Source organism: Physeter macrocephalus, chromosome 21 (assembly GCF_002837175.3).
Source record: "Physeter macrocephalus isolate SW-GA chromosome 21, ASM283717v5, whole genome shotgun sequence".
NCBI lineage: Eukaryota > Metazoa > Chordata > Mammalia > Artiodactyla > Physeteridae > Physeter > Physeter macrocephalus.
The window spans coordinates 35,182,928-35,189,663 of NC_041234.1; the positions used below are offsets into that span (position 1 = coordinate 35,182,928).

At 38.2% G+C, this 6,736-nt stretch overlaps 1 protein-coding gene and 1 pseudogene across 1 annotated transcript in view; one reads left to right on the plus strand and one right to left on the minus strand.

The window, feature by feature from the left end:
- The window catches only part of ALAS2 (5'-aminolevulinate synthase 2), a 94,759-nt gene that overhangs the window by 23,523 nt on the left and 64,500 nt on the right, over positions 1-6,736 (plus strand). The window lies entirely within an intron of this gene.
- LOC102993476 (probable G-protein coupled receptor 160) overlaps positions 4,206-6,736 on the minus strand; it is a 4,157-nt pseudogene continuing 1,626 nt past the window's right edge.

The following is a 6,736-nucleotide window of genomic DNA, read 5'->3' on the forward strand; positions in this document are numbered from 1 at the left end:
TTTTTTTTTTTTTTCATTTCAGTTATTACACTGTGCACCTGTAGAATTTCAATTGTTTTTCTCTCATAGGTTTTAATTTCTTTGTTGATATTCCCGATTTTTGACCCAGATCCACAATTGTTTTCCTTGAATTTTTAAACATTTATTTCTTAAATTGGTTTGACATATTTGTAATAACTGCATTGAAGACGCTATCTGCTAAATTCAAAATCTAGCCTCACATAGAGTCAGATTCTATTGACTCATTTATTTTCTTGACAATGGGTTATACCTTCCAGTTTTTTTCACTATTCTAGTTAATTTTTTGAAAGATGAACGTTATAGATAATATGTTCTAGTGACTTTGTTTTGTTTTTCTGAACGTTGTTGGCTTTTTTTTTGTTTTGTATTAATGGATAATTATCGTGACCTCACCTGGGCTCATACTGCTAAAACTGTCTCCCACATCCTGTGTGGGCAGTGATATCTCTACTTGGCAGTCTCCCCTTCACCCGTGTAGTTTTGTATTCAGCCAATCATCCGGGTAGAGTTTATGTTAATACACCTCAATCCTAGGGTTGCCAGATTAACATACCAGATGCCCCATTAAATTTGGATTTCAGATAAGCAATGAATAATATTTTAATATCTTTAAAATTCAAATTTAACTGGGCATTCTCTATTTTTATTTGCTAAATCTTGCAACCCTACTCAAGCCATAAGGTCACCTCTCTCTGCCACACAAGTGGCATGTGGGTTGAGGAATACATCCAAATGCACAGCAACATCCACCCCTCACAAGCTGTCCCAGACTTTCAATTTTTGCCTGGCTCCCTGCGGTCTCCCACATGCATGCATATTTTAGCAGTCAGAGGGTTGGAGAATTTAACTTCTTGGCCCTTTCATGACTCTTTACTTCCAAACTCTCCCTGTAAAATTTCTATCTGGCCTGTCAACATCCCCAGATTGAGTCCACCACCTCTATACAGTAAAGGCGTGGATTTTTACCTTCTCTGAGCTGGAGTGTAAGGATGAGACCAGCCCCAGGAAAAAGGCCACAAAGTCACCTTCTTACCCAACAGAGTAGCAGTATTTCATAAAGAAACACTTCTCACGTTATTGTCTGTCAGTGCCACGAAATAGTTGTTTTCAATAATTTTGCCCAGGTTTTTACTTGTGTTCTGTGAGCATGAATTGTGCAAACTCCTCACACCACCATTCCTGGAAGGAGAATCTCCACAGGGTCGATTTTTTTTTTTTTTTTGGCGGTACGCGGACCTCTCACTGTGGTGGCCTCTCCCGTTGCGGAGCTCAGGCTCCGGACGCGCAGGCTCAACGGCCATGCCTCACGGGCCCAGCCGCTCCGTGGCATGTGGGATCTTCCCGGACCGGGACACGAACCCGTGTCCCCTGCATCGGCAGGCGGGCTCTCAACCACTGCGCCACCGGGGAAGCCCCCACAGGGTCGATTTTTAAAGACAAACAGAAAGCCCAGATAAGTGAGTCAATCGGTGCTACTTGAGTACATACAAAGTGCCTACATCTACTTAACTGGATGTCAGAGGTACATAAGAGTGATGCATTGTGGTCACGGTCTTCAATAAGCCTACGGTTGACCTGGGAAGTCGTCTGTAATGACATTGTACATTGCTAAAACAAAGCACAGTTTTTCTGAGCAGAAAGGTTTTGCAGTTGCTTATGAGTGAAGGTGGATTTTAAATTACCAAAGCCTGGTATATGCGGCCCTAAGGTATTCTGGGTACTGAAAACTGTGATTCTCTCTGTGTGAGATGGCCAAAAAAGGTCAAAGTTGTAGCCATGCAACATATTCACAACTCAATACAGGAACCTCTCTAGCACCTAGGACCTACACAGATAATATCTACATTAGAATTTACAGAAAAAAATGGGGTATTCCTTCTATCAGAGCCATCACAAAGATAAATTTGTCTTTGTAATGTAAGCAAATAGTTATGCCACCATGTTCCAGGGATATTCTAGAAGTGGGAAATGAAAGAATAGATCCTAGTCTGTGGCATCTGGGATCTCACAATCACTTGGGGCAGACAGACATATAAACAGAAAAGCAGTGGAAGTGCAAAGAAAGGACACAGGGGAAGGGGACCCTGTAAGAAAACACACACAGAAGTTGTGGCCAAAGAAGCAGGAGGAAGACAAAGAGCGAAGTTTCATTTTGAGTGTGAAAGAGCTCACCTGCACTCATCCAAGGTCACTGAGCACTGAGGTCATGTCCTTGATTATGCTGTTGTAAGCCTGAGTGACATCTACAACCACTCACTGAAGAACTAAGGTAACCTGATGGCACTGTTATATTCATCAAACAAGTATTTATTGAAGCCCAACTCTGTTCATCAGTCATTTTGTATTTAGGTTTACGAAGGGGAAAAAGTGGAGAATACAATGGTATCAGAGTATTCTGGACAAAATATGGGGATACAAGCCATCACTAACCACTACCACCCCCAACCCCATTCTCATGAACATAAATTTAAGCAGAGACTTTCTATGTTCACTCATTTTCAATATATTATTTCTTATGAACAAATTGAACCTATAATAATAGCTATAGTGTTTTGGGTGAGTCGCATGTGTCACCATCACTCATCTGCTGGGTACCAGGCTCCAGGCACTGGGTCAGGCAGGATCTGGAGACACAGGGATGATTCTTGCAGGGAAACAGTGTTTGAATAGCTCATAGTCTAGTAAGCAGACAGCCACAAATTAAATCGTTGAAAAATAAATGTGATGAGAGCCGTGGCAGGAGTGAGCTAGGGACTCTCAGAACACAGAGAAGAACCATGTAATCCAGGTGGTCGGGAACAGCTTCACAGAGGGAGTAATATAATATTACTACTCACATTTACAGATGAGATAACTGAGGATCAGAGAGGTTAATTCTTTCACTCAGCATTATATACCCAGACAGTGATGGAGACAGTTATCCATCTAAGCCTGTTTAAATGCAAAGTACAATGAAAATGCACCATGCATTACAAGAATCCTTCCCTCTTTTTTAAAAAAATTATTTGTTTATTTATGGCTGAATTGGGTCTTTGTTGCTGCGTGCGGGCCCTCTCTAGTTGCAGCGAGCGGGGCCACTCTTCATTGTGGTGTGCAGGCTTCTCCTGTTGCTGAGCACGGGCTCTAGTCACGCAGGCTTCAGTAGTCGTGGCACGCGGGCTCAGTGGTTGTGTCTCGCGGGCTCTAGAGCGCAGGCTCAGTAGTTGTGGCCCGTTGTGGCACACGGGCTTAGTTGCTCTGCGGCATGTGGGATATTCCCGGACCAGGGCTCAAACCCGTGTCCCCTGCATTGGCAGGCGGATTCTTAACCACTGAAGAACCAGGGAAGTCCCCTTCCCTCTTATTATTATCCTCTTTTTCAATCCACATTCACCACCTCTACTTCAACTTGGTCCTGCTTTTCCTTTGATTCTTGCCTTTCTATTTTTTATTTTGAGATTTTATTGCAATAGTTGTAAATTCACATGCAGCTGGAAGAAGTAATACCGAGAAGATTTTGTAAAACTACAGTACAACGTCACAAATTGATATGGGTGCAGTCCACTGATCTTATTCAAATTTCCCAGTTGTACTCGTTTGTGCATGTGTGTGTGTGTGTGTGTGTACTTAGTGCTATACAATCTTATCACATGTGTAGGTTTGTGTATCCAACACCACAATAAACATACTGCAGTGTTCCTTCATCATAAGGATTCCACCTATGATTCTTTGATAATGACACACGTTTCCCCACCCTACCAACCTTAAACCCCTTAACCTGGAAGCTACAAATATGTTCTACATTTCTAAAATTTCATCATTTCAAAAATGTTGCAATAATGAAATCATACAGTATGTAACCTTTGGGGTTGTCTTTTTTTTTTCCTTCAGCATAATTCCCTGAAGATTAATCCAAGTTTTTGAGTGTATCAAGAGTTTGTTCTTTTTAATTTCTGAGTAGTGCACTGTGAAATAGATGTATCACAGTTTGTTTAACCATTCACCTGTTGAAGGACATCTGGGTTGTTTCTAGTTTGGGGCTATTACAAATAACACTGCTATGAACATTTGTATAACAGATTTTTGTGTAAACATAAATTTTTATTTCTCCGGGGTAAATGCCCGAGAATAAAATTGCTAGGACCGCTGGAAATTGCATAATTAGTTTTGAAGAAGCAGCCAACCTGTATTGCAGAGTGGCGGTATCATTTTACACTCCTATGGAAAATGTACGAGAACGAGCGATCCAGATTATCCACATTTTTACCAGTGTTTGGATTGTCACTAGTTTTTATTTTGGCCAGTCCGATAAGTGTGTAGGGCTATCTCCTTTTCATTTTCATTTGCTTTTCTCATGGCTAACAGTGTGTAATATATTTTCATGTGTGTGTGGGGTTTTTTTTTTTTTTTTGCCATTTTATATCCTTTACAGTGAAATAGCCATTCATATCTTTTGTGTATTTTCTATTTGGTTTATTTTTTAACTTTGTTTTTTAACGAATTCTTTATGTATTCTAAATACTAAAACTTCTTCAAATATGGGGCTTGCAAATATTTTCTCCCAGTCTGTAGCTTGTCTTTTCATCATATTCACGAGTTTTCTCAGAGCAAAAGTTTTTAATTTTGATGAGGTTCAATTTATCATTTTTCCATTTATGTATCATGCTTTTGGTGTCAAGCCTAAGAACCCTTTTCCTAGCCCTAGACCTCAAAGATTTTTCTATGTATTTGAAATATTTTTATTGTTTTATGTTTTGCTTTTATATCCATAATCTATTTTGAATTAACTTTTATATAATGTGTGAAGTTTAGGTCCAGATTCATTTCTTGAGCCTATGAACCTCTGATTGCACTAGAATCATTTATTGAAAAGGCTATCCTTCTTCCATTGGATTCCTTTTGTACCCTTCTCAAAATTCAATTCAGTGTATTTGTGTGGTTCTATTTCTGGACTCTATTCCACTCACGTATGTATCTATCCCTCAGCAAGTATCACACTGTATGGATTACTGTAGTTAAATAGTAAGTCTTAATATAACGCCTACTTTACTCTTAATCAAGATTATTTTAGCTGTCCTTGGGCCTCTGAATTTCCATACAAATTTTAGAAAAGATTCATCTATATCTACAAAACATCCTTCCTGGGATTTCGACAGGAATCACATTAAACCTATAAGTCTGTTTGGAGAGCCTTGACCTCTTTTCTAGTAGAACCTTCCAATCCATGAACACGGTAGGTCTCTCTGTTTAGGTCTTCTTTAGTGTCATTTGTCAATATGTTATGATTGTCATCATGTGGATCCTGCATATGTTTTATCAAGTGTATAGGTAAGTGTTTCATTTTTTTGGAGTGATTTTAAACGATAATGTGGGTTTAATTTTGGTTTTCTCTAATCATTTTTAGTGAATAGAAATGCAATTATTTTTTAACCTTGATAAAAATGTTTATTTAAGGTCATATTTTAAAGATGGCAGTGAATCTCAGATTTACAGAACAGTTTGCAACCAGCAGTATTTTGGGTAACAGAAACATCAACATGGCCGAAAGGTTAATTCTTTTCACTTTAATGTTAATAACAAACTAATATTTGTAATATAAAGTGTTACTGAGCAGGTATAAACACTGGAATTATTTTATTTTGCTTTTAAAATCACTATTTAATAAATAATATCATAGCCCCAAAAGGTACATTCTGAAAAGTTATGAAAATTAGGGGAGAGGAAGCTTCAGTTGCATTTTTTCACATGTCTCAGTCGTCATTCCTTCCTGTTTGTAAAAGTTTGATTCTTATTGTAGTTGTAAGTTTTGATTAGTTTTAACATGACAACATATTAACAAATTAATTTTTCCCAGCTTTATTGAAATATGAATGGCATATAATAAATTATTTTTGGTGTAGGATTTTCAGTTTGCTCAAGATTATGAATTGTAAGTGGAATGAAGCAGTTGACAAGTGGATCTACAGGTAATGCGGTATCTCCCAAATTAAGCTTGTGGCAATCAAACCAATAAACTGCAGCAATGAGAAAACTATTGAGAAAATACAACCAGGGAATGTTCATCTCAGTGTAGGCAGGAATGTGTACTTTAAGTAAAAGGATGGTTACTTGAGGTAGTGCAAATGGCAACCGGGTACCAAGAAAACAGATACTAGCTTGGTCAGGAATACTTGTTTAGAGCTCACAGTGTAACTAGCAGAATGAAAGGGAAAATATAGGATAGTCTCATTCATATAGGAAGTTATCCTAATAGCCGGTACCAAGGTAATGACTTCTGACCAAGAGGTTATAAAAGCCACAGATAAAATCATCACCATGGAAAATGACAGACAGTAACTGAACACTGAAGTAGAAAGGACATTGAAAAGAATAAACATTCTGTGCCTTCAGGCTTTGGTAGATAGCTGCAACTCCCAAAAGATAAGCAAGGACTGAAACATAAATTCAAATTACTGTGAAGACATAAAATCATTTTTGACGATTAAATGGAAGCTTGGCAGTTTTGGAGAGATTCAGGTAATAATTTGTACAAACTCTCAGGAAAACTGTATAATAGAAAAAGCCATAAGTAAAGGAAATAATTTGACTAAATAGGCAGATGTTGTATTTAGTAAACCTAATGCCTAAAAGTACAAGACTCCATGAAGTAGGATAGCATGGAAATATTTACCAAAAATAAAAGACGAATGCTAGTGAGATGCAAAAGAAAAGAAAAGAAAACAAACAAACAAACAAA